We start from the raw sequence: 27,729 nt of genomic DNA, 5'->3' as shown, positions 1-27,729 counted from the left end.
CATTCAACTCAAGAAATTGGATGGCTTAACCCAAAAGATAAATTAGGGAAAGGAAAACAATGATATAAGCTGAAACGATTACAAAAGAAAACATAACACCCAATAGAAATGATTACTGAAACCAAAATGCAATTTGTAGACCATTAAAAGTGTAAAAACATAAGCATAAGAGAAAAGAGAGAAAAGGACAAGCAAATCATATTATAATAAAATAAGGGAACACAGATAAAAATCTACCATTATAGAAAGAGTGCCTATGTAAACAAAAGCAGGAAAAAAGTACAGAACACAAATGTACACATCCTTAACAAGCGTTATCCTTAATGTGTAAATACTTGAAACATTCTAATTAAAATCTAATCATTAATTTTCATTGCTAGACAAATTATTAGAAATATAACGTTCACTCAGAATGCGAGAAAATATTTGCAAATGAGGCAACTGACAAAGGATTAATCTCCAAAATTTACAAGCAGCTCATGCAGCTCAACATTAAAAAAACAAACAACCCAATCCAAAAATGGGCAGAAGATCTAAATAGACATTTCTCCAAAGAAGATATACAGATTGCCAACAGACACAGGAAAGAATGCTCAGCATCGTTAATCATTAGAGAAATGCAAATCAAAACTACAATCAGGTATCATCTCACACCGGTCAGAATGGCCATCATCAAAAAATCTACAAGCAATAAATGCTGGAGAGGGTGTGGAGAAAAGGGAACCCTCTTGCACTGTTGGTGAGAATGTAAATTGATACAGCCATTATGGAGTACTGTATGGACATTCCTTAAAAAACTAAAAATAGAACTATCATACGACCCAGCAATCCCACTACTGGGCATATACCCTGAGAAAAGCATAATTCAAAACGAGTCATGTACCAAAATGTTCATTGCAGCTCTATTTACAATAGCCAGGACATGGAAGCAACCAAAGTGTCCGTCAACAGATGAATGGATAAAGAAGATGTGGCACGTATATACAATGGAATATTACTCAGCCATAAAAAGGAATGAAATTGAGTTATTTGTAGTGAGGTGGATGGACCTAGAGACTGTCATACTGAGTGAAGTAAGTCAGAAAGAGAAAAACAACTACGGTATGCTAACACATATATATGGAATCTAAAAAAAAAAAAAAAAGGTCATGAAGAACCTAGGGGCAAGATGGGAATAAAGATGCAGACCTACTAGAGAATGGACTTGAGGATATGGGGAGGGGGAAGGGGGGGCAGGGACAAGGTGAGAGAGTGACATGGACATATATACGTTACCAAATGTAAAATAGATAGCTAGTGGGCAGCAGCCGCATAGCACAGGGAGATCAGCTCCTTGCTTTGTGACCACCTAGAGGGGTGGGATAGGGAGGGTGGGAGGAAGGGAGATGCAAGAGGGAATAGATATGGGGACATATGTATATGTATAACTGATTCACTTTGTTATAAAGCAGAAACTAACACACCATTGTAAAGCAATTATACTCCAATAAAAAAAAAAGGAAATCTGTATCTGTATTCTATAAGGAATTTTAATTTCAATTCTGTCTGCTCTTATAATCTGTGCATTATGAATTATTTTTCTGAATGGATACACATCTGCGTATTTTCTTCCCCATCATGTAAAATGATAAAAATAATTTACATGTGGAAAAATGTAACATGAACTACCAAAGTGACCCAGAAGGCACATATGATAGTGATGAGTAACTATAATAAAGAGAATATATCTTCAAAAAAAAAAAAAAAGAGAAAAAATGTTTTAATTCCTTTAATAACAGAAATACATGGCCCCAATGAAGAAACCTAAAAATGATATGCATTCAATGCTTGTAGTTTAAATGCATAGATAAATGAGAATTTTACCAGGGAAAAAATGTTGCTTTCTGATATAAAATGTCATCCTTTTCACCTTTATGCTTTAAAGGAAAAAAAAAAAGGCCAAAGCTACAGTAATCATGACAACATGGTACTGGCACAAAAACAGAAACATAGATCAATGGAACAAGATAGAAAGCCCAGAGATAAACCCACGCACCTATGGTCAACTAATCTATGACAAAGGAGGCAAAGATATACAATGGAGAAAAGACAGTCTCTTCAGTAAGTGGTGCTGGGAAAACTGGACGGCTACATGTAAAAGAATGAAATTAGAATACTCCCTAACACCATACACAATAATAAAGTCAAAATGGATTAGAGACCTAACTGTAAGACTGGACACTATAAAACTCTTAGAGGAAAACATAGGAAGAACACTCTTTGACATAAATCACAGCAAGATCTTTTTTGATCCACCTCCTAGAGTAATGGAAATAAAAACAAAAATAAACAAATGGGACCTAATGAAACTTCAAAGCTTTTGCACAGCAAAGGAAACCATAAACAAGACGAAAAGACAACCCTCAGAATGGGAGAAAATATTTGCAAACGAATCAACGGACAAAGGATTAATCTCCAAAATACATAAACAGCTCATTCAGCTCAATATTAAAGAAACAAACACCCCAATCCAAAAATGGGCAGAAGACCTAAATAGACATTTCTCCAAAGAAGACATACAGACGGCCACGTAGCACATGAAAAGATGCTCAACATCACTAATTATTAGAGAAATGCAAATCAAAACTACAATGAGGTATCACCTCACACCAGTTAGAATGGGCATCATCAGAAAATCTACAAACGACAAATGCTGGAGAGGGTGTGGAGAAAAGGGAACCCTCTTGCACTGTTGGTGGGAATGTAAATTGATACAGCCACTATGGAGAACAATATGGAGGTTCCTTAAAACACTAAAAATAGAATTACCATATGACCCAGCAATCCCACTACTGGGCATATACTCAGAGAAAACCATAATTCAAAAAGACACATGCACCCGAATGTTCATTGCAGCACTATTTACATTAGCCAGGTCATGGAAGCAACCTAAATGCCCATCAACAGACGAATGGATAAAGAAGTAGTGGTACATATATACAATGGAATATTACTCAGCCATAAAAAGGAACGAAATTGAGTCATTTGTTGAGACGTGGATGGATCTAGAGACTGTCATACAGAGTGAAGTAAGTCAGAAAGAGAAAAACAAATATCGTATATTAACGCATGTATGTGGAACCTAGAAAAATGGTACAGATGAGCCGGTTTGCAGGGCAGAAGTTGAGACACAGATGTAGAGAACAGACATATGGACACCAAGGGGGGAAAACTGCGGTGGCGTGGGGATGGTGGTGTGCTGAATTGGGCGATTGGGATTGACATGTATACACTGATGTGTATAAAATTGATGACTAATAAGAACCTGCAGTATAAAAAAACAAACAAACAAAACAACTAATACTAAACTTTTATTGGGTTATTTGTATGGAAATATGTTAACATAAATGTTTCAGACATTACATGAAATTTCTAAAAATCTTATATCTTCTGGTATAATGTTATACGTCATAATCCTAGTTATTACTTTAAAATGTATATCTCAGAAATAACTAATTTTCTTGTCAACTACATTATTATGAACTTTCATCAAATCTTTAACCGTGGTCATTTTTAAGTCTTTTGTCATTTACAGACAGTTCTGGGTGTACTCTGATGCTTTTGCAAATATGTTCCTATAAAAGGGTTTCATCTTCAAGAAATTCATGGAAAAGACTCTGACAAGTACAGGTTTCTGGTAACTGACTGTACTGCTGAACTGAATGAATAAGCATTTTCAGAACTCTAATGAAAAACTGATGAACTCATAAAAGTGCTAACAAAAGATCAAGATGAAAAAAAAATTAATTACATAGGACTGAGTGAACTGATGAGGATGAGTATAATTTTTGTGACTTTCTGTTTGAATTAAAAAAAAAAATCTTACAAGGACTCAGAGGCAAAGAATATACAAATCAATTTTCACTGCAAAGTAAAGGAGCTGCTACAGTGGGGGATTACTGGACTGAATGTCAATATTATGACACAGTATGAGTGTGTTTTGTGTTTGGTAATTGCAGTCATTGTTGCTTTTGTTGTGGTCATCCATGTACAATGCTTGATGTCAGTCTATTTATCTCTTGTAAAAATAAAATACAGTGTGTGTGTGTGTGAAAAAAAAAAAAAAGAAGTGAAATCTGGGAATCTGAGAGCAGCTCATCCAGGACATCTCAGTAAATGCTGAATCCCAAATGCGATGAGTTGGGTGGGGCTGCTTGTGTTCACTGGAACAGCCGATTTAGACTGTAGCAAAGGGCAGGGTGGGTCAGAGAGGAGAGTGGAGGGTTTCTTTTCTGTAACTAGAGGACTCCATGGATCAAAGGATCCCAGGCCATTAAAATCCTACCTTGATGTAGTTTGTTCATTGATCCACAGGCTTATGGAGGATTCCCTCCATGTGGATTTTTGTGGATTTGGGGAGAGATTTCCCCTGCCAAGGCCCACTGGCTACCTTTTCCAGAACTGGTGATCACAATTTGCCCATCTCCCTTGGTAAAGAAGGACCACCTGGGTCTGCTTGTCTAAGCAGGATTGCCCCCCTGCTCCACATACACACACTGCCTCCCCCCTTCCTGCTTCGTATCAGGGCCTGGGCAGACTGGCCCTGAGGAGGGGGAAGAGGGCCCCTCCCGATCTCCCCTCCGCATGTTCCTGGGCCGTGGCTTCCATGTCCCACGTTGTCCCACCCTCCAATCATGTGTACAAGTTGTCATCAAGAGAATAAGTAAAAATGAAAGTATGTAGGCTCATATTTTCGAACTGTCACCTTTGTTCCCTCATGTCCCCCATCTTCTAGTGTCTTCCGTCGTCCCTGGCTCGTCCACCCTCTCATCGTGGCAGCAACCAGACCAGTCTTGTTCTCTGCCTTACGGCTGTATTAGCAGAAAACAGAGACAAAGGAGCAGATTCTGGTGTCTGAGTTGTAAATGGCTAGCCCCTGAGAGGAAACAAAGTAACTCCAGTGGACCCTCTCTGTTTGAGGTGGTGACTGATGAGTCCAAGCCCCCCCAGACCACACAAAGGTCCCCTGGGCTGGGGTGGGTTGGGAGGTGTGGTAGATGCCAGAAGACCTGCTCACAGCCCAACATTCGCAGAGAGCTGCCCTCAGAGGGGCCCACAGATGACAACAAGATGCAGATGTAAAGGTACATGTGCTTCTGTTCACAATCACCAAAATGTGAAAACAGCCCAAGTGCTCATAAACAGCTGAATGGATACACAAAATGCGGACTATCAACACAATGGAATATTATTTGGCCTTAAAGATGAATTAAGTACTAAATACCTGCTACAACATGGATGAACTTTAGAAACATTGTGCTGAGCGAAAGCCAGACACAAAGACCACACATTGTATGATTGCATCTAAGTGAAATGTCCAGAATAGGCAAATTCACAGGAACAGAAAGTAGATTATTGGTTGCCAGGGGCTGGGGGGAATAGGGAGTGACTGCTAATGGGTGTGGGTTTCCTTTTGGGATGATGAAAATGTTCTGGAACTAGAGAATATTGATGGTTGCACAACGCTGTGAACGTATTAAATGCTACAGAATTGTAAAAAAAAAAAAAAAAACTCAAGGAAAGGATATCCCAAAGTATAGTTCCCTCTCTCTTGCTCTCTCTCTCTCTCTCTATATGGATAAATAGTGTCATTTTTTAAAACTTCTGGTAGGAAAATAACTCTTTTGCTCATAAGCACAAATTACAGAAATAAAGTGACCTACCTTCTACCAACAAAATCCTGATTCCAGTTGGAGATATTCAAGGACCCAGAGAGAGAGACAGTGTTCTCTGGGCAGCTGGCCTCCAAATGCAGACCCATGTCCTGATGGCTCTGGCTTTCTACCTGGGCAAAGGTATAATTTGATCAGCACCAATCATCGGCAATTGCTCTGCTTGGTCAGCCCACTTTGTCTGCGCCCTTTTGATTTTTTAAACCAATCTTACAGCAAGCTAAGAGGTTGAAAATAAAAGGAGTGGGAAAGTCAAACCAAGCAAATATTAAACAAAAGAAACCTGGTCTAGCAGCAATTAATATCGAATGTATTTATAAGGTAAAAGAAGGACAGCTTATAGTTATCAAAAAGAAAAACTCACGGGAAAGATTACAGTGATGCACTTTACGCACCTAAACACACAGCGCTGAGACACAGAACACAAAGACTGAGAATTATAAGGTAAAACTGACATATTTGCAATCATGGTGGGAGGTTTTTTTTTCAAACACCATTCTCCCAGAAACTGATAGACGAGGAGAGAAGAAAATTAATAATGTTATAAAAGTTTAAACAATAAATTTAACAACTTTGATTATATTACCTGCAGCAACCACATAGCAAAATGTTTTTCAACACATATAAAACATTTACAAACATTTACCACTGTAAGACCACATAATAAATCTCAATAAAAATTCCATAGAATCAACATATTGAGTACCATCTTGATCAATCTTTTATTTCAATCATGAAATAAAATTGAAAGTCAATAATCAAAAAACTGAACACAACCATATTTATTTTAAAATGAATACCCACATAACATATACAACAATATCCATATAAGAGCTAAAAATCTATTGATTTTTAGTTGTATGCAAGTAGTTAGTAAGAACTAAACCAAAATACCTCAGAATTTTTTGAAAGAAAAAAAAGATAAAATTGATAGAACAATTCAAAAAACAAAAGAGAAACAACCATATACAAAAATATAAATGATTAATAAAATAGAAGTCTGTTACGTAAAAAATAAAGAACTGGTTAATAAATTATATAGTCCTCCCTGTTACAGGAAGGGAGTGCTCCCTTAGCGTGAGTAGCAGGTGCAGAGTGGCAATCGGGGATGGGAGTCGGGGAGGGGCAGTGATTTTAAAGAGGAGGGCCCTGCCAAACACCATTTTAACCAGGTCAACATCAAGAGTCATAAACTGGGAATTCCCCGGCAGTCCAGTGGTTAGGACTCCACGCTTTCACTGCCTAGGGCCCGGGTTCGATCCCTGGCCAGGGAACTAAGAACCCACAAACTGCAAGACGTGGCCAAAAAAAAAAAAAGTCATAAATTACTTTGATAGTATAGGTCCTTGGTATGATGTGATTGAAATGTGATAAAATTCTCCCAGTAATCCTACTCCAAAAAAAATACAGAAACCCAAGATAATCATAAGAAAAGCATCAAATTCCACTAGAGGGGCATCCTACAATATACCTGACCAGTATTCCCCCAAACTGTCAGGTTTCTATACAAACTTTTGGTCAAAAACAAGGAAAGTCTGAGAATCTGTTACAGCCAAGAGAAACCTAAGGAGACATGAAAACTAAATGTAATTTGACATTTTAGATGAGATCTTGGAACAGAAAAAGGACGTTGGGTAAAAGGTAAAGAAATCTGAACCAATGATAGCCTTTAGTAGACAATAACATATTGACATTGGTTCATTAATTGTAATCAATACACCATGGGAAGTAAGATGTTACTAATAGGGGGACATGTGAGTGGGGTCGGGTCAATACTCCCTGATCCACGTGCTCAATGTTTTGTAAGTCTAAAACTGTCCAAAAACTTACGTATTACTAAATATAATATTGTAAATAATAAATAAACAGGAGACGGCATCAATAAATAATATTAGAATGAAAAAAATTAGAAACATAATCTGAGTTTTGGAAACAGTCTACAATACAACACACTATAAACCAAATGATTCTATGAACCACTATGTGACAATTTTTTAGAGCACTTTTAAAAATATTTTAAATTATGAAATATAAAGTGTTCACAGAAATCTGTAAAGCATAAATGTACACTTCAGCAAATAACTATAGAGTGAACAGAAGTGGAGCCACTACCCAGGTCAAAAAATGTAACATTGCCAGGCACCTGGCTGCCTGACTTGTGCTCTTTTTCCCAGATTACAGCCCCTTCTGCCTCCTACACTGACCTTATCCTAACTATTCACGTAGTAATTTTGGTAAACATTATAAAATTAAAACTCTGTCCATTTTTGAAAACTTTATATAACCATGAAGAAACACAAATGTATTTATGTACTTTAGTGTATTTTTGTTGTAATTTTTCATCATTTACGCCGTTGCACGCAGCTGGACTTTTCTGTTTCAGGGCTGTAAAGTATTCAACCATATAAACTTTCTACTGTAGATGGGGCTTTGGGTTGTTTCCACTTTTGGCCTCTTACAAACAGCGTTGCTCTGAAACTTCCCTGACGCCTATACTGGCCATAGAATATGTAAACTGCAAGTTGCCAGATGTTTTCCACACATTTTACCAGTTTACGCACTAGCTGCGTGCAAGGGTGTTCATCGCCCTTCACTTTTGCAAACCTTTGGTGATTTTCTGCCTTTACAGTTTTAGCCGATCAGGTGAGGGAACAGGGGCACCTCATAATGATTTGCATTTACTTGGTTCCTAATAGGAGTGAACCAATTTTCTGATGATTATTGTCTGATTGGAGGTGCCCCTTCAGGAAGTGCCTCATCAAGTATTGTGTCCATTTTTCTGCTGGGTTGTCTGTCTTGGTAGTAGTTATATGTTCTGCTTATTACTTCTTTACTGGGTATGAGTAACGCGATATCTGTTCTCACTCTTTGATTTGTCTTTTCCCTCTCTTTTTCATTGTTTTTGATCCACAGAAGTTTCTCTGTACCTTTAACAGAACAAACATTATTAAAAATAGCTAATATATGGTGACTATCTAATGCCAGACACTGTTCAATGCACTCTGCATAAAATAATTTATTTATGCCTTATCTTCATAATGACCGTATAAGGGAAATCCTATGAACCCTATTTCTCATATGAGGAAACCGCATCAAGGAGATATTAAGAAACTTGCTCAAGGTGACAGATCTAGTAAGTAGGGAAGTATTCAAATAAGAATCCCAAGATGATTCCTTAAAAGAAGAACAAAGAGGGGTGATTTCTCCTCTACCGAACTGTGGTATTTGAGCTGCAATGGACAAATGTATCTGCATACAGAATAGGGAGGCCAGACACAGACACATGGATATGTGGGAGTCTGCCTACGATGGAGGTAGCGTACCAAACCAATGGGGAAGGATGGGCTATTCAATATGTGGTAGTGGCATTGGCACTATTTTGGGGGGTGGGTGGGATTGGAGCTTGACCTCATACCACTTACATAAATAAATTTGAGGTGCATTACAGATGGATAAAACACAGAATTTTAAGAGAAAATATTGAAGAAGGTCTTTATGAACTCAGGGAGGAACAATGGCTTAAAGAACCAAAAGCACCATGATGGGAACGTCTGATATATTTAAATGATTCCAAACTAATGACTGTGATGGTTAATTTCACATGTAGACTGGGCTAAGAGATGCCCAGATAGCTGGTAAAGCATCACTTCTGTGTGTTCTGCATGGCTCTTCCGGGAAGAGATTAGCACTTGCATCAGTAGACTGAGTAAAGAGCGCCTTCACCACTGCAGGCGGGATCACCCACACCACTGAGAGCCCAAATTCAACAAAAGGGCAGAGTAGGGGTGAATTTACTCTCTCTGCCTGAGCAGACGCATCCGTCTTCCCTTGCTTTGGGACATCTGACATGGGCACTCCAGGTTCCCAGGCTTTCGAACCCAGACTCAACCATATTCCCCGTTCTCCATCTTGCAGACGGCCCACCTGACAGATCGTGGGATTCCTCAGCCTCCATAACCAAATGAATGAGTTCCTCTAATACAAGCTATACATATATCTCCTATCGGTTCTATTACTCTGAAGAACCCTGACTAATACTATGACGTAAAAAATTAAAAGAACTTACAGTCTAGGAGAAGTTTGTCATCATACATGAAATAGACAATGAATTAGTATCCTGAATATCATATAACTTCTACATAACAACAACAAAAAATAGTCAAACCAAAAAAAGTAGGCAGAGCTTTAGAGTAGGTAATTCAGAAAAGAGGAAATCCAAATGGCCAATAAATACAAGAAGATGTGCAGGATTACTAGCAATCAGAGAAGCTGTTCTCTGCCCATTTTGATTAGGTCTGACAATATAAAAAGTGGGTCAAGATATGGAGAAACCAAATCTCTCCCACACTGCCAATAGAGGTGGAAATTGGAGGGCAAGCGGGCTTTTTCTAAAAAGTTAAAAGTGAACATAAATACAACCCAGGAATCCTATATACAAAGCTGCTCTGTAAAGCATAGTTCGAAATAACAAAGATTTGCAAATAACCCTATTGTCCATCAGCAGCAGAACGAATAAAATAAAATAAATTACCCAGATCTAGTGGACTTTGTTGAACTAACTAGGGACTATAGATAGGAAAGTCTTTAGATCTTGTAACTGTAATATTGACTTTTTTAAAAGGTGATGGTGGGGGTATGTTGTTAAAACCACACGACATACTACTTTCGGTTTCGTAGCCTTTTGTCTACAAACTTGATGAATATACACTGGACTTGTGATTGTTATTTCTCAGAAGTGGAGAGAGGCCTAGGAGAGATCGTGGCAGTAAGAACGAAGATGGCTCTATCCTTGCCTTTATTTAATTGTCATTGTCAATGTCCCTTGCTTTTCCAAGATTAAGTATAGCAACAACTTACTGGACATGGAAGAACAGCTGGATCTGGGTATCTTTTCCTGAGAAGAGTGGTCCAGATTGTGAGTATCCAAATTGAGTGTGCCAGTTGACTTGAAATAAAATAGAATTTTCAATACAATTGCTGGATGAACCCCCTTCATTACCACCCCCAGCTCCTGATCCTTTCAAGAAGCCTAATTTTTTTTTAATGGAAGTATAGTTGATTTGCAATATTGTGTTAGTCGCATGTGTACAGAAAAGTGATTGTTATATACATATTTTTTCAGATTATTTTTCATAATAGATTATTACAAGATATCGAATACAGTTCCCTGTGCTATATAGCAAATCCTTGGGTTTTTTTGGTTTTGTTTTTGTTTGTTTTGATTTTTTGTGCAAATCTTTGTTGCTTATCTGTTTTCTGTACAGTCGTGTGTATCTGTTAATCCCATACCCCTAATTTATCCCTCCCCTGCTCCCTTTCCCCTTAGCTAACCACAAGTTTGTTTTCTATGTCTGTGACTCTGTTTCTGTTTTGTATATAGATTCACTTGTATTGTTTTTTAGATAACACATATAAGTGATCTATTTGTCTTTTTCTGTCTTACTTACTTCACTTAGTATGATATTCTCTAGGTCCATGTATGCTGCTGCAAGTGGCAATATTTCATCTTTTTGTGGCAGAGTAATATTCCACGGTATGTATATACCTCTTCTTCTTAAACCAATCATCTGTTGATGGGTACTTGGTGTGTTTCCATGTCTTGGTTATTGTAAATAAGGCTGCTATGAACACTGGGGTGCATGTATCTTTTTGAATTAGACTTTTCGCCTTTTCCGGATATACGCCTAGGAATGGGACTGTTGGATCATATGGTAGCCCTATTTTTAGTGTTTTTAAGCAACCTCCATACAGTTTTCCATAGTGGCTGAACCAATTTGCATTCCCACCGAAAGTGTAAGATGGTTCCCTTTCATCCACACTTCTCCAGCATTTATTATTTGTAGACTTTTTGACGATGGCCATTCTGACAGGTGTGAGGTGATACCCCTCTGTGGTTTTGATTTGCATTTCTCTAATAATTAGCGAAGTTGAGCATCTTTTCATGGGCCTGTTGGCCATTTGTATATCTTCTTTTGAGAAATGCCTACTTAGGTCAAGAAGACTAATTTAGGAACCAGTCTACTGGTAAAACTAAACTGTATTTTTAACATTGCTACTCTTTATTGGGCAAAGGAAATTTTGTTTCAAGTATAAAACTGGGTGAATACATAAGGAGTATAGTGGAAGAAATATTTTCTGAAGTTTATTTTTGTCTCTTGGCCTTCAAAACCCCCAATTTTGTTATCCTAGGTTATTTGGAGCGTGTATCTGCCGGGAAGAGATTGTGATATCCCTGAAATATGACAAGGAAAATTTCAGTTTCTAAAATTTAAAATAGCAATATGAGCCAGGCTACTGTCTTCATAGAGACTTTTCAGAGTTCCCTTATTTCTCTGCACTGCCATATCCACAACTGACCTAAATGAAAGGACCAAAAGCCCTTAAGTTCTCAGTTACTTATCACATGAAAGTTTACTCCTTGCTCATATGAGATCTACTATGGTCCAGTTGCTCTCCAGGGCTGCTGCCTTCCCAGTAATTCCAGTCTGCTTCCATCATGTGCTTCCACCATCTCAATACAGGGCTTAATCATCTTTCCAGCCAAGCATCTCACTGCCATCCTCCACTGAGGAGCCTGAGTGCAGTCTCTCAGCTTCAGTTTTCCACAGACTATACTACCACAGTGTTGCCTAGCTGCATGGTGATAGGGATGAGACGTGGGCTTTTGCTACTCCTCAATCAGAACTTCAAAGAAGCCTTACTTTTTCATTAGTCCTGCCTGTAGTCTTACATAGTGCTTCAAATTCCAGATTCTTACTGAAATTCTGTAGGGGAGAGCTGGAGGGAAGAGAGATGTGGTTTGATTCTCTGAAGTGTTTCCTTCTGCATCCAAACTATCATGTTCAATTTCCAAAATTGATTCTGACTTTGGCCACTTCTGTGCATTTTCAACACTATGGCCTAAGTCAGTAACCATCAATTCTCACCTGTATTACTTAGATGTTCTAACTACTTCTCCTGCCCCCAAGGGGTCCACAGAACAATTAAGGTGATTAGTTAACTGTGCAAATTATATCATGTCAAGTGCTGTTTTCAACTTCCAATGCCTTCTCATTTCAAGTTGAAAAAAACTCAAATATTTCACATGAGCTACAAGGTCCTGCATACCCTGGACCCTGCCTCTCCCTTCTCAGTGCCCCAGACACAAATGAGCTTCCTCTCTAGCCACACAAAAACACCAAGGTCTATGTTAGGGCTGTTACACTTGCTGTTTCATCCAAGTGGAAATCAGCTCTGGACCTTCCTTCTTGTCATTTGGGACTCAGAAAGGTCTCCTGCTCTACGAAGTATTCCCTGACCACCGGAACCACACTGCCCATTCTGCACTAGCATCCCATCCCCTTTAATCTCTTCACAGAACCATGCCCACTTGAAATTGTCTTGTTCCTTTATTTGTGGATTGGTTTATTGGGATGTGTCAATGACTTAACCTTGTGAAATATACATACAGCATTGAGAAGGCAGTGGAGACTTGCAGAGAAGATTTTCACATGCTGGCACTTTTTGTCCTCTGTTTGCTCATCTCTCCTAGCAACTTGGATCAGCCAAGTGCCAGGTGATTCCCACCAAGTCATCCTTCAGATAGGCCTGCAAACCAAACCCCCCAACCCAGCCAGCCAGCTGGAACCCAACAATCAACCCCAAACTCACTCACTAACATCACACAAGGCAACCAGCTCATAAAAATAAGATTTGCTTGAAATGTTTTGATATAATTATTAAGAAAAGTGCAGAAAAAACGACCACCTCTCAGTTGACTGACTGAACAACACAGAAAATAAAGTCAGATTTTAACATTCTGGTTACCTTTAATATATTTAATAAACTCAGATTTTAACATTCTAGTTACCCTACTAGCAGAGAACACATTTTCAATACATCAAAGACTCAGAAAGATTATCAATTATTATCTTAGTCTCTACTGACCTAATTGGTCAAAAGGGCCTAGTTTGGCAAGAAAAGCAGGAAGGGAAGGGGGAAGAGGAAAAGGAGAGAGACTGGAGGGTAATCAAAGCCCGGGGTTCTTTAGAAGTACAGCAGCATCCAGAGCTGGCCCACAGGATGGGAGTGTGAGGTAGATTGGGCTCTGGTGACCTCAGCAGGACCTAGTTCCCAGAGATACTAGAGTGTCCAGTGCATGAAACCTCAGTTTGTGACACAGGAGTTAGCAGTGTCCAAGGATTCCAGGATCTGGAAGGAAGAACAAACTTTGGAGAATTTGGTAAACACCAGGGAACCAGCATGTCCAGCGGCAGCACAGGAGGCACGCTCACGCAAGGCTAGTGACCTGTAATATACCCAAAGCTCTGAAATGGAAATATGACCAGTCTCAAAGGATCCCCATGCAAGAGCAGTGGGGTAGAAAGGCATCCCCTGGGCTTAGGGGACAGGGCCACAACCACAGCCAGAAGCCGTGGCGGGATGCTGGAGCCCAGGGCTGAGCGGGGCGGCGCTGTCCGGCGAGGGTGCATCCACAGGCAGGGGCTGAGCCTCTGGGTCCTGAGCTGTGTCTACCGAAAGCCTCCTCTTAGCCCTGGGGGGAGCAGCTGGCTCCTGAGTGCCCTGTTCCCAAGGACGACGACGAGGGCCACATCTTCCAGCTGGGTGGCGATCCGGGGCGGATGGACCTGGGGTCGGCGGCTGGGTCGGGCCGGGCTCCGCGGCGGTGCTGGTGGCCGCGTCCCTGAACTGGGCGGCAGAGCAAGAACCCCGGGCCGGCGAGGGGCGCCGGCACACAGCACGCACAGGGACTCGGTGGCGGGTCCCACCGCCCGCGGCTACAGCCCTACGGGGGCGCAGAGCGCGGCGGGGCAGGTGGTGCCTCGTGGCGAGAGCGGCTCCCAGGGACGCGCGGACCTCCCTCCAGGCGTTCAGGACCTGGCTGTCCGGCGCCGTGGGCTGCGTGTGGTCCACCACGATCCGGTCCTGCCCGCCTTTCCACAGCTCGTAGCGCTCCGGTTGCAGGATGCGCACGAAGGCGTCCATGGAGAAGGCGACCCGGGCCTCCCCGCAGCTGCACTGCGAGGCCACTTTGCCATAATCGATCCAGCGCGGGCAGGCGAAATTGATGGCTTCCGCGCAGTTGAAGCCATGGTTGAAGCCAGAGTGGTAGCCATAGGGAAAGGTCACGATGAACTCTCCAGCCTCCTGAGTGATCCGATCGAAGGGGATGCCGTTGTCCTTGAGGACCGTGGGCGAGATGAGAGCCACCTTGTGCCGCAGGAAGGCCTCACAGCCCCGCGCGCTGCCCGGGAAAAGCTCCCTGGCCAGGCGTTCCAGGCGCCGGCCGTGCTCCGGCGGCACCGCGTACCACGTCTTGGGCTCCCCGAAGTGCAGGTAGTTGATGCTGTAAAGGTCCATGTCCTCCGTGTGCCAGGCGAAGGCGGTCTTCCACATGCCGAAGTACAGGTAGGGGGTGTTGACGCCTTCGATGACCACTCCGCACTCCTGCTCCAGCAGGTCCTGAAGGGTTCCCAGGTGTCCAAGGTTCCACTGCTCCGTGTTTTGATCGAATAAGGAGCCACTGACGTCCGCACCATATACTGGTGAATCGTAGAGGCGTGTTTTCCAATATTTTCGCTCCAGCTCCTTAAAATCAAAGTGTGCTGGAGTCCGGTATTTTTCACTATTTGCTAAGTGGTGGTACTCACCCACGGTCATGGCTTTCTTCTTTTTGTGGTATTGAGTAAACACACCTGCCTGCCCAGAAGTCACCTGCTGGAGGGGAGCGGCTATTAAGATGTCATTGATATCATCATAGGTCTGTCTGGCTTTCCAGTCCTTGGGTGGAATGATCTTCGCCACGCCTGCTCGGTGTGCACCTTGGGATTCCATATAAGCAATGTATTTATCGAAATCATTAAACTCTTCTTTGGTTGGATGAAATACCATTATTCTACAACTTGGGTTCTGGGCCCAGTTGGACTTAGACGTCATAGCTTTCATTAATAAGCAGGAAACTCCCAAGTTTTGATTTATGTTCTGGATAGGTGAAGATGCTGGGAAACAGTACTTTTTCAAAAATGGGTTGGAGTATATCAGCAGGAACCCCCAGTAGACTTTAATGCAATGAGTTGATAATATTTCTTAGGCTTGCTGATTCTCCAGGGGACTCCAGGCTGGGCAGAAGCCTTGCTCAGGACTGGTGCTGGCTGAGCCTGCAAGTCTCTGATGTCCTTGGTTGACACTTGGCTCTGTCCTCTTGAGATCTAGTGAATCACCCAGCCCTGGCTGGGTATCCCAAATGTAGTGTCTTCAGGGCAGTATTGAACAAAAAACCTAAAAAAAAAAAGAATAGAGACAGGTTGAAAACTAATGTTTGGAAATATTTACTCGGGAACTACAAAGAAAACACCACCATGGACTGTAATTGCATATTCAAATAAAGGGCAAAATTTCATAAGATTGACAATACAAGAAATGGTGTTGTTGTGAACAATGGAAATTCTTGTACTCTAGTAAGGAGAATGGAAATCGTTCCATTCACTTTGAAAAACTATTTGGACAGTATCCACTAAAATTGAACTTACCCATGTGCTATGATTCATGCCTAGGATATGTGTATGTCTGTGCAATGAAAGTCAAGTCCAAGAGTGTTCAGAACAACATGATTTCAGAAGCCAAACACTGGAAACAACTCAAATGCCAGTCAACATTAGAATGGATAAGTACATTGTAGTATATTCATACAATGGAATATAATACAGAAATGAAGATAAACAAGAACTACATGAAAATATAAGAATAATTCTATAAACATAATACTGAGCAAAATTATCTGGACTCAAAAGAATACCTATTCTATGCTTCCATTTAGATAAAGATAAAAAGGTACCTATAAGATGATGATATTTTTTGGTACCAATGTAATCTATGTTAGAAGTCAGAGTAGTGGTTACCTTTGTGAAAGAGAGAGGTTGTGAGTGGGGGTGTGAGGAAGTGTCTAGATTAATGTGAATATTCTATTCTGAACCCAGGTGCTGGTTACACACCCATCAGAATGGCTCATTGACATAATTCATCACGTTATGATGATTTTCACAAATTTCTGTGAAATAAATTTGTTTTAATGTATTTAAATTATTTAGATAAATTTAAAATTATAGTTTAGGGTGAAAAGCATTAAAACAGAATGATATCTTTCATTGTACCAAAAGGAAAAAGAAGGGTGATTGAAAATATATGAACTAAACATTCAATTGAAGAAGCTATAAAATAGAAGAAGAGAAAGAAGGGGTAGGAGTAAAAAAGTAACAAAGAATAAAGACAAAATTAACGAAAGAAAACACATACGAGACAGAACACTGATGACCAAAAATATTCTTGGAAGAAATTAATGATAGCAATACACCATGGGCATAACCGAGCATAAGAAAGAAGGGGAAAATAAACCACTAGGAATGAAATAGTGCACAAAAGGATTTTTAAAATCTCGAAAGAGAATCTTAGGAGAAACTTGACAGCAACATTTTCAAAAGATAAGAGAAAAGAATAAATGTCTGGAGAGGAAACATATCCAAAATGGATGCAAGAAACACCAGAAAGCTTGAATAACACCCAAGTATAAGAGGCTGGTTCAAGATATGACCCCTGAAAGTCCAAGAGACACATCATTTTGCATGTGAATCTAGAAAACTTTCAAGAAACAGTTAACTCTTATTGTGCAAATTGCTTCCGAGTATAGAAAAAGTTGGAAAGCTACTCAGATGAGGCTATTCTGCTCTCTGATAGCCAAACGAAAAAAGGACAATAAAAAATAAAGCTACAGGCCATTTTTGTTTATAAGCATAGAGGAAAGCATAAAATGGAATGTTATCCAATGAAATGCAGCAAGATAGTAAAAGAATAATACATCATGACCAAATAGAATGCAAGGATGATTGAACATTGGAAAATTTAATGATAAAATTCAGAATATTAACAAAGTAAATGAAAAATATCATCATCTTATAGGTACCAAAAAAGCATTTGATGAAATGGAAAATCCATTCATGATTTTAAAATTCTTACTTGCAAAGCATCAAGAGAAGCTTTTTTTTGTAAGATAAAGAATTTCAAGGTAAAAAATAGCAATGATCATTCTTAACAGTGAAACAAAAGTAACATTCTCATTCAAGTTAGGAAAAAGAGATGCATCAGCACGAAAAGCTGCTCAATATCACTAATTATTAGAGAAATGCAAATCAAAACTACAATGAGGTATCACCTCACACCAGTTAGAATAGGCATCATTAGAAAATCTACAAACAACAAATGCTGGAGAGGGTGTGGAGAAAAGGGAACCCTCTTGCACTGTTGGTGGGCATGTAAATAGATAGAGCCACTATGGAGAAGAGTATAGAGGTTCCTTAAGAAGCTAAAAATAGAATTACCATATGCTCCAGCAATCCCACTACTGGGCATATACACAGAGAAAACCATAATTGAAAAAATACATGCACCCCCAATGTTCATTGCAGCACTATTTACAATAGCCAGGTCACGGAAGCAACCTCAATGCCCATCGACAGACAAATGGATAAAGAAGTGGTGGTACGTATATACAATAGAATATTACTCAGCCATAAAAAGGAACGAAATTGAGTCATTTGTTGAGACGTGGATGGATCTAGAGACTGTCATACAGAGTGAAGTAAGTCAGAAAGAGAAAAACAAATATCGTATATTAACGCATGTATGTGGAATCTAGAGAAATGGTACAGATGAACCGGTCTGCAGGGCAGAAGTTGAGACAGAGATGTAGAGAACAAACGTATGGACACCAAGGGGGGAAAACCACGGCGGGGTGTGGGTGGTGGTGTGCTGAATTGGGCGATTGGGATTGACATGTATGCACTGATGTGTATAAAATTGATGACTAATAAGAACCTGCAGTATAAAAAAACAAACAAACAAACAAAAAACAACTAATACTAAACTTTTTTTGGGTTATTTGTATGGAAATATGTTAATATAAAGGTTTCAGACATTACATGAAATTTCCAGAAATCTTATATCTTCTGGTCTAATGTTCTAAGTCATAATTCTAGTTATTACTTTAAAATGTATATCTCAGAAATAACAAAATTTCCTTGTCAATTGCATTATTATGAACTTTCATCCAATCTTTAACCGTGGTCATTTTCAAGTCTTTTGTCATTTACAGACAGTTCTGGGTGTACTCTGATGCTTTTGCAAAAATGTTCCTATAAAAGGGTTTCATCTTCAAGAAATTCATGGAAAAGACTCTGACAAGTACAGGTTTCTGGTAACTGACTATACTGCTGAACTGAATGAATAAGCATGTTCAGAACACTAATGGAAACCTGATGAATTCATAAAAGTGCTAACAAAAGATCAAGATGAAAAAACAATTAATTAGGTGGGACTGAGTCAACTTATGAGGATGATTTAATTTTTGTGACTTTCTGTTGGAATTAAAAAAACAAGAAATCCCACAAGGACTCAGAGGCAAAAAATATACAAATCAATTTCCACTGCCAAGTAAAGGAGTTGTTACAGTGGAGGATTACTGGACTGAATGTCAATATTATGACATAGTATGAGTGAGTTTCGTGTTGGGTAATTGCAATCGTTGCTTTTGTTGTGGTCATCCATTTACAATGCTTGGTGTCAGTTTATTGATCCCTTATAAAAATAAAATACAGTGTGTGTGTGTGAAAAGAAAAAAAACATATTGAAAACAATGTGAAAAAAAATCTCACCATGTACACTCCACTTTCAACTTGAACTGTGTAGAGCAAATGTAATAGTTATGATTTAGGACAGAAAATATATGTGTACAAATAAGAAAACAAAAAAATAACCAAAGCAAACTATCTCATTAACCCAATTTCAAGTGCTCCCTTATTACTGTTTCTTAATCCTCTTAAGCGCCCCTAATTTCCACCCTTCAAATATTCTCTCTCACTTTCCCCTGTCCTCAAACTTCAGGCGCACCTATTCCACCCCACTTAGAATCCTCCGAATGTCCGAAAAGTCCCTAAGTGATCTGGCCCACCATCACCTCTGGACCTCACCCCTTTCTACCCTGCTCCTTGCTCTCTCATTCCAAACACATTCCTGGCTGTGTCTCAAAAAATGCCGGTATACTCTTGTCTGATGGTCTTTGCACCCAGGCAACTCTCAAGCCTCAGCCCAAACATCACCTTTTCAGGGAACTCTCCTCTGATTGTCTTGCTTTGGATAAAAGTAGAGACGATTTTCCTTCCAGGAAAACAGGTACTGTCTCAACAAAACATTTCCAAATGAAACTTGAACTGTTGGTCAGTACCCATGTATCTCTTCCAGATATACTCACATCAGCGCCATGGTAACTCCAACATTCCTGATTGCATCACAGTGGAATCCAACTGGCTCTTCCAACTGTCTACTAAAAGGCCTCCTTTTTAAAGTTATCAGCCCACAAAACACAGGTATTTTGCCTGAAATTTTTCCTTTAAGATTTCTTACAAGAAAATATATGGGATCTAACGGTTATACAAATTTCAGGGTCCTTTTAGTTACAGAGGGATTTCCCTGGGAAAACTGCCAGAATGGGAGGAGCTAGCACAGTTGTCAGGGCATTAAACACCACTAGTATTGGGTCAGCACAAGAACCAGGGAGAGGAGAAGAAAACCATGCTAAAGAAATCGGTGAGGAAGAGCTCAAATGCCTTTAGAGAACAAAGGCATTTCATCTTCCTCACCCTGTAGTCTCCCCAATAAGACTTTGAAAGATCAGCTTGCCTGCCATTGTTCCAAGTGATAGAAACTCCCCACATCTCCTGTGGTCTGCAAGAGGTGCCCGAGGTCCCTATATCTTATCTGGGGTCCATTCAAGACAAGAGGAAGCTGGGACTGGGGCCCAATCCTCTACCAGCCCTCTCCCCAAAGAGGTCAGCACAATTTGGCTTCAACATAAAACATTTCTCCTTTGGATCTGGGATCAGGGACAAAAAAATAGCCAAGGAAGGGCTTGCTCTCTGTGACCCCTGCTGGTAGCTTTTGTAAGAGTGCATCAAAGGAATGTTTGCTGCAGACCCGAATACTGGTGGCAGGGGCCCTTTGAGTGAGCGGTAGTAGCTCTCTGTACCTCTGCCCTGGAGCCTCATGCACCATGGAACATGCAGAAGGTAGGTAATGGAGGATTAAAACACTCTTCTCTTTTTCCAACTTTAATGTCAAAGGGTAAAAGAAACAATCTCGAGGTCTCTATAGAATTTGTTGGTAATAAATGGTGGGGAGGGGAAGTGGTTGACAAGCTAGCTCATCCTTGAGGGAGTGTGACAAATGCAGTTAACTCAGCCTCTAAAGTATGGGTGGAAGTCAAATAATCTCTCTCTTCCTATTCCAGAGACACCTGATGAGCACTCAAGGGTCTTGGGGATAGATTGTTATGAAGGAGAAGCATTGTTCAAACATGACCCTAGATGTTCATCCTAAGATGCCTGAACAATAGGCTAGCCTAGACTCCTTCCATGACTGGAGGGCTATAGCATCCAAAAGGGCCCAAGGTCCCCAGGCGCCTCCTAACGTACAGGGCTACTGGCTTTCCCGGACAGCTCCTGTAAACGGCTGGCATGATATCTAGGCCGCTTAATTCCCCAAGCAGTCCGAAGCTCCCTTTTCTAATAAGTTTGCTGACTTCAAAGCCCTATATGAAGGAAGAGCACTGGGGAAGGGGCCTCCACTAGAACAAAACCCTCCTCAACATGGGATGCGTCTCCATGTAGACGCTGAGGAAATGCAGAGCCGATGTGTGCCTTGGTCTTGATGTGTTTCCTGAACTCATATTGTATGACTCTGTGGAATTTGCCTCCATCGACAAGGGGACCCAAAAGATGGGAAGAAAGCAACTAGTAAGGTTTCATCAGGGTTAGGGTTTTCCAGCCATGTGTATCTCAAGGAGAGAGGAACAAGTGTCTTGATGGATTGGATGGAGGGATAAGAGAGTGATTACAATGATGGACCAGTAAATTTATCCTGGGTAAAAAAGGAAATGAGAACATGATGGCAATGATGGAGAATGAAACAGTGCTTGATTCATGGGCTGAAAGTCTCCATTAGGTGAAATACTTGTATTAGAACCCTAGGAAATGTAAGCTAGCAAGAGAATGGGATGCTTGAATCATAGCTGGTACTCTCAGTATTCCCATTTTATGGAGGAAGAAACTGAGGTGTAGAAAAATTTATATTTAACTTCATAGCTTGTGTTCTCAAACTCTAGAGTTATTTTTGGGCTTGTCTTATCTTCCATATAAAACTGCTTTGAGAGCATTGTCTAGGTCTTGTTCATCATCAAATTTTCCAAGGGATCTTGGTACTCTATATGGTGCACACTCCAAACATTTTTATTAAAAAATAAGTAACTAAAATCATTTGGCGCACACTGCAGTCTCTCTCCTCTTGGTTACACCCCATCTTTCTCCCTACTCTCCTATCTCAGGGGAAGAGAAGGTACTCCCCCTCTCCAGACCTAATCTTGCCATTTAAACTCCTTAAATTGACACCTCCCATGCATTCCAAAACTACGGTGAATTAAATGATCACTATCACCTCTGTAAAGACTTAAATCATCAGTCATCAGTCTGTTTCCTGATTTAAGCTACATCCTTTCTCTTACCTTCCTTTCAATACCGAACATGTCAAAACATAAGCAAAAATAATCTACCTTTACAAAAACATTTCCTCATCTCTCTCGTCTTCTGATTCTGACCCCACTTCTCCACTGAAATTGATCTCTGTCAATCATCACAATGTCTCCCAAGTGCGCCTCCATGGGTTACACTTTATCTCTCTACATCATTGATTGATGGAACACCTCCTTCCTCCTAAAATGTCTCTGACCTCTAGGGTACTGACCGTCTTCTCCGGTTCTTTTCTTTCTCCTTGGTTCCACTTCTTTTTCCACTATACAGATGCAGTCTTATTTCAAAGCTCAATTCTCATCTCTCTTTTAACTCTTTTTATTTCTCCCTTTCAATTTCCTTTTTCTGTTCATGGATTTCTTTAGTATCACACTCTGTCTCTTTAAAGATATTATTTATTGCCATAGCTTTCTCTAATAACACTGACTTTCTCCTGCATTTCTGATTTGCTTTTCCTTCTTGACTGGCCACTGAGCCCCTGAAAATCAACTTGTTTAGTACAAATTGATCATCTTGCTCCTGAAATTAACTTCATCCTTTAGAAATCTTTTTTTCTAAGAATGGGAATACAATATCCTAGTTACCGTTGGCTATTACATCTCCCTCTCCCTAGACATATAGTCGGTGATGTCAGGGGATCCCACGACAGTCTACTGTGAGGCCCCAGGGACACCTGTATACCTCAGGGAGGCTTCCTGTGCTCTCCTTCCTTCTATAAGGACCCAAGGATCCAGCCTGCCTACCTCTCCTCCTTATAGCTGTCACCACTCAAGCTAGACCCTGAGGATCTACAAGTACCCGTCACCTGTATCATGTGATAATCTCCCCATCTCACTGTAATTTTTAATCTTAAAAATTCTTCTATAATGATTTTATTTAAAACTATATAAATATATAATCAAATTTTTCATTCTATATGAAAACTTCCTCTAGAGAAATGAAAAGAGAAGAATGAAACAATTTACAAGGAAAATTAATGTCAAAAATTTAAATACCATGCTAAGGGTCTTTCCCCTAATAAACCCTAAAATGCTGATTATGAATATCACAGAGGCCCTCATTTTTTATTGAATTCTTAATAGACAAGTAAAACAAGCCTTGAGTTGAGTATTTGCTTTTGTTTTTGTTTTTGTTGGCTTTGCCACGTGGCATGTGGGATCTTCGTTCCCTGACCAGGGATCAAACCCGTCCCCCTGCAGTGGAAGCCCAGAGTCCCAACCACTGGACTGCCAGGGAAGCCCCTGTATTTGTTTTATAAACTAAATTATTTCCTTTTTACATTTCTAAGAATCCTAGGAGGTATGCGGCCGGGCTACCATCTATATAAAATAAATAATCTAGGTACACATTAACCTTCAGATATTGAGCATCCAAAGGAAACACTCTGATTCTGTAAGTGTAACTCTGTGCTCAAATCAAAACTTCTCAGAATTTGCTGGGTACAATTACGGTGATCCTTCAGCGCTCCAGGCAAATGTCTTCTCTACGGGTCTCAGATGGTTGCTTTTACTGTGAAACCGCCTCCATGTTTCTTTCAATTGGAGCCACAGGTACTAGTTGAGAATAAGTACCCTTACATTTCAGTTACTCTTCCATTTTACCCTTATTCTTGGTATCCCCAGTAACACAGAAATTCTTCCTCTAAGGAAACTTGACAATTCTGACAATTGAAGGAAAGAATTTTTATCAGAATGATTAGACTTGATGGATTTCTGGATATTAGGAGTCTTTCAAAAATAATTCCACTAAGCTTTCCTGGGGTGTGTGTGTGTGTGTGTGTGTGTGAGTGTGTTTTAAACTGGGGAAGGTAAGAAGTGAAGTAAGTTTAATAAGTCCTCTCACTGTGGCCATTGTCCCGATTGCTTATTGTACAGATTGCTCAACAATTTCAGGACAGCAGGAAAGCCTTCTTGTATTTCATGTTCCGTGCATATTTCAAAGCTATTCTTTCAAATGAGGATTGTTGACAGAATGCCTCAGACGTTAGCCATTGTTTCTGCTGACAGCCAATATCTAAATGCTGTGTTTAATAAATTTCTTCTCACATTAGAAAGTCTACTTACCGTTTTTTGAAAATAATTATAACCATCATATTTGATGGCTGAATAAATTCTATTGGATGGAGATATGTGACTCAACTTTTCCCCTATTATTGGACAGTTATTTTGTTTTTTACTTTTCCACAAGTTTTACTAATCCCTTATAAATATCCTATATTTCAGTACCTGGATCAGTATATTTGGTAAAATATTAGTGAAATAATGAAATTCCTTGGATTAGTTAGCTAGAAATGGAATTACTGCATTGCAAGAGTTAAACATTTAAAATCCTTAACATGTATTTCCAAAACTTTCCAGAAACATATCACTTTTCATCCTCACCATTAACTTTGCTCTGAAAAAAAATCTTTAATAATTTGGTAAGAAAATTATTGTGAAAAATTTTGGTGAAAAAGTGTAGCTCAAGTTTTAATTTATACTTCTTAGATTACAACTAAGATTGACTTGTTTTTCTTCAATGAATGCTAGCCATTTGTATTGCTTCATATCCTTTGCCCATGTTTCTCCAATATGGTTCTAGTGTTTTTTCTCATCTACTTACATGAACATTTTATATATTATGTGACTATCTGCATATTTTACACAGTATATGAACATTTTACTTGTCATGTGAATATTTTCCATATTAAACCCTTTGTTTAATCTGTTCATAGATTTTTCCCAGTTTGCCATTTCTTTAATTTATATTTAAGTTTAATTTTAAATGGTTTTCACATATATTTCAGTTTAATATATTAAAATGTTGAGTCGGTCTTTTCCTTTGTAATGCCTTTCATGGCCTTTATGTTTAGAAAGTTAGAAAGTTATTTGCCCATCCAGAGACAGATAAATATTCTCTTATGGGGTTTTTCCTTTTTATATGTTAATTGTACTTTTAATTTTGATTTTAATTATACCTTTAATTCTAACTGGGGTTTTGGGTTTGTTTTATTAACTTGTTTTATTGTTTTGTGAGTGTGGTACGAGGAATAAGGGAGATGTAAATATGATTCCTAGGCCTAGTGTGCTGTGTTCCTCTCTATTAGTTTATAGGAGCTTTTCTTTGTCCCAGTGCTCTTAAATGTTTTCCGTCTCAAAATTCTGGTTCTTTAGTTTTATGAAAGCTTTTTAGTTACCTCTTTGACAACTTCCTCTAGTTTCTCCCTCTGTACATTAACTCCTGTATTTGGATATCAGACCTCATGGACCGGACCTCCAATTTTTGTGTCTTTTCTTCTTCCAATTTTCTATCCCTTTATGACTATGCTTTACCTTCTGAAATTTTTTCTCATCTTTATCTTGTAAACCTACTTCTATTGTCTTTTTCATTTCTCCTATCAAACTTCTAATTTTTAACAGCTCATTTCTGTCCCCTTAGCTTTTTCAAGTGTACATAGCTTCCTTCCCTGTCCCCCACCATTGTCCTCTTTTTGTTTCACAGGTGCACTTATTTCATCTCTCAGAAAATACTAAAACCAGACACATATTGAGAAAGCAAGCTTCATGTAATAATCCTTATGCTTAAAATTGACATTGCAATCTAGTATTTCTGTTGTGTTCTATTTTGTTCCCTTTTAAAAAATATGCTGCTGGTAACCCACAAAGTTGTTTCTATGACCCACTAATGGCTCATGTCCTGCAGTTTGGAAAGAAATATTCTATAAATCATGTTGAGGCTTTTGATCTTTCAATGGCCGAGACACAATCACATTTGCTTTCTGGGCAGAAATGGGCAGACTGGAGTGGCCTAGAATGAATGAAGGAAAACATGTATAAAGATCCAGATGAGAGATGGTAGCTTGGAGTGGGGTGGTGGTTGAGACAGAAGCAGAGTGCCTACTAGGGTGCCTTCACTCACATCTTCTTACTTAATCTTATTTCCTCAGTGTGCCACGTGGGGAACTGGACCAGAGTGTTCAGATGCTTGTCCAAGATGGCATAATCAGTGAGTCCTGAGCCAGATTTGAGCCAGGCCCGTCTGCTTCCTAGACCTGGCCTTTCCTCTAAGTCACAGCAAATCCATGAGGTGAGCCTATAAAACAGGAGAGAAATTGTCAGAAGAGCACATTTTGGAGCTTAAGAACCAATTCCTTGGAGGCTTCAATACCTGAAAAGGTTGACTATGTTTGGGCCCTGAAATGAAACCAAATTTATTACTTCATTAAAAAAAAAAACAAGACACATACAGTGTGATGTCACAGTAACAACTAGACTTGGAGTCCCCTTTGATCTGGAGTTGATGACCCTGGTCACGTGGTACTTGTCCCTCCGCCAGGTCATCCTTACCCTTGTACACCTCTGCCATGTCCTCCATGGCAGACTGTGAGGATTACGGTTTTCATGGGCTTTTTTAATATTTATGTTACTATCTAGGATTATACATGTTCCCCAATGTCGATTCATGTTGTCAACTCTAAACACAATTAAACAACTAGAAATCAATCCCTCTGTTTCTCATGTTCTTTATACATGCTCTATTATGCTGCTTGTCATGTAAGGGTATTAATCACTCCTCTGTCTGTCTTCTCTACTAGATCATGTACTTCGTGGGACAGGGGGGTCCCTTCTTAATCTCTGGGTCCAATTGGCCACCACAGAGTCTGGAGTAATAGATGTCAAATTTGATAAATACGTTGTGTTTGAAAAAATTCAGAATATAAAAATAAATTCTCAGATTTTATGACCAAAGCATTTATATGATTTTAATTCACTGTTTTTCAAACTTTCTTATTCCCTGCCTCCCCCTTTGATAAGCATAACTATCTCTGCCACTACTCCCCCACCCCCTTCGGCAAATTCGAGTTTTTCCCCAGACCCTTGTCAGTGACCAACACGCATATAACACAGAACATTTGCACATCACACAGACAGGGCGATTTTGTCTACTTTAGTTCCTTTTAGTTTATAGTACAAACAAGAGAGCTTCTTTTTGTTTGCCTGCTTTCCAAAGAGAAGTTATATGATGATATTGAGTTTACTTTTGCAAATTACAAATGTCCTCACCCCAAGATTCTAGAACACAGTATCTCATGGGAGTACCTTGATCTAATTAAAGTTTTTGCTGACAGCTCATTCTAGGGGAAGCCTGTCTTTCACAGCATCTTTATGAGCGATAATTCACTGTCTGCATTTGATCACCTCTGGTCCCTTTTCTTTGCCACTGATGCTCTTCTCCTGGGGACGAGGTTTCAAACCAGATCCTCTTAGGCCTCTGCACTCACACCCATGCCAATCCAACATCTTTCGGTAGCTGTCAGCAAAGATCTGAAGGGGAAGAATAATGGCTGATGTGGAATAAAATGACATTCTACTTGGATTTCAGTGGTTTGGTTAATTCTGTTCCAAGCTGTT

General features: G+C 39.7%; 1 long non-coding RNA gene and 1 pseudogene across 2 annotated transcripts in view; both read right to left on the bottom strand.

Moving 5' to 3' along the window:
* Positions 1–27,729, bottom strand: part of LOC309636721 — a 939,587-nt gene that overhangs the window by 321,118 nt on the left and 590,740 nt on the right. The gene's annotated exons all lie outside the window — the stretch shown is intronic.
* Positions 14,091–15,808, bottom strand: LOC309667990 (lysine-specific demethylase 4D pseudogene; annotated as a pseudogene). The gene has a single exon. The product of its transcript is annotated as a lysine-specific demethylase 4D pseudogene (transcript).

This window comes from Balaenoptera physalus (genome assembly GCF_965194825.1).
Source record: "Balaenoptera physalus genome assembly, chromosome: 10".
NCBI classification, from domain to species: Eukaryota; Metazoa; Chordata; class Mammalia; order Artiodactyla; family Balaenopteridae; genus Balaenoptera; species Balaenoptera physalus.
The sequence above is the reverse complement of the archived record's forward strand: the minus strand, read 5'-3'. Positions and strand labels throughout refer to the sequence as shown.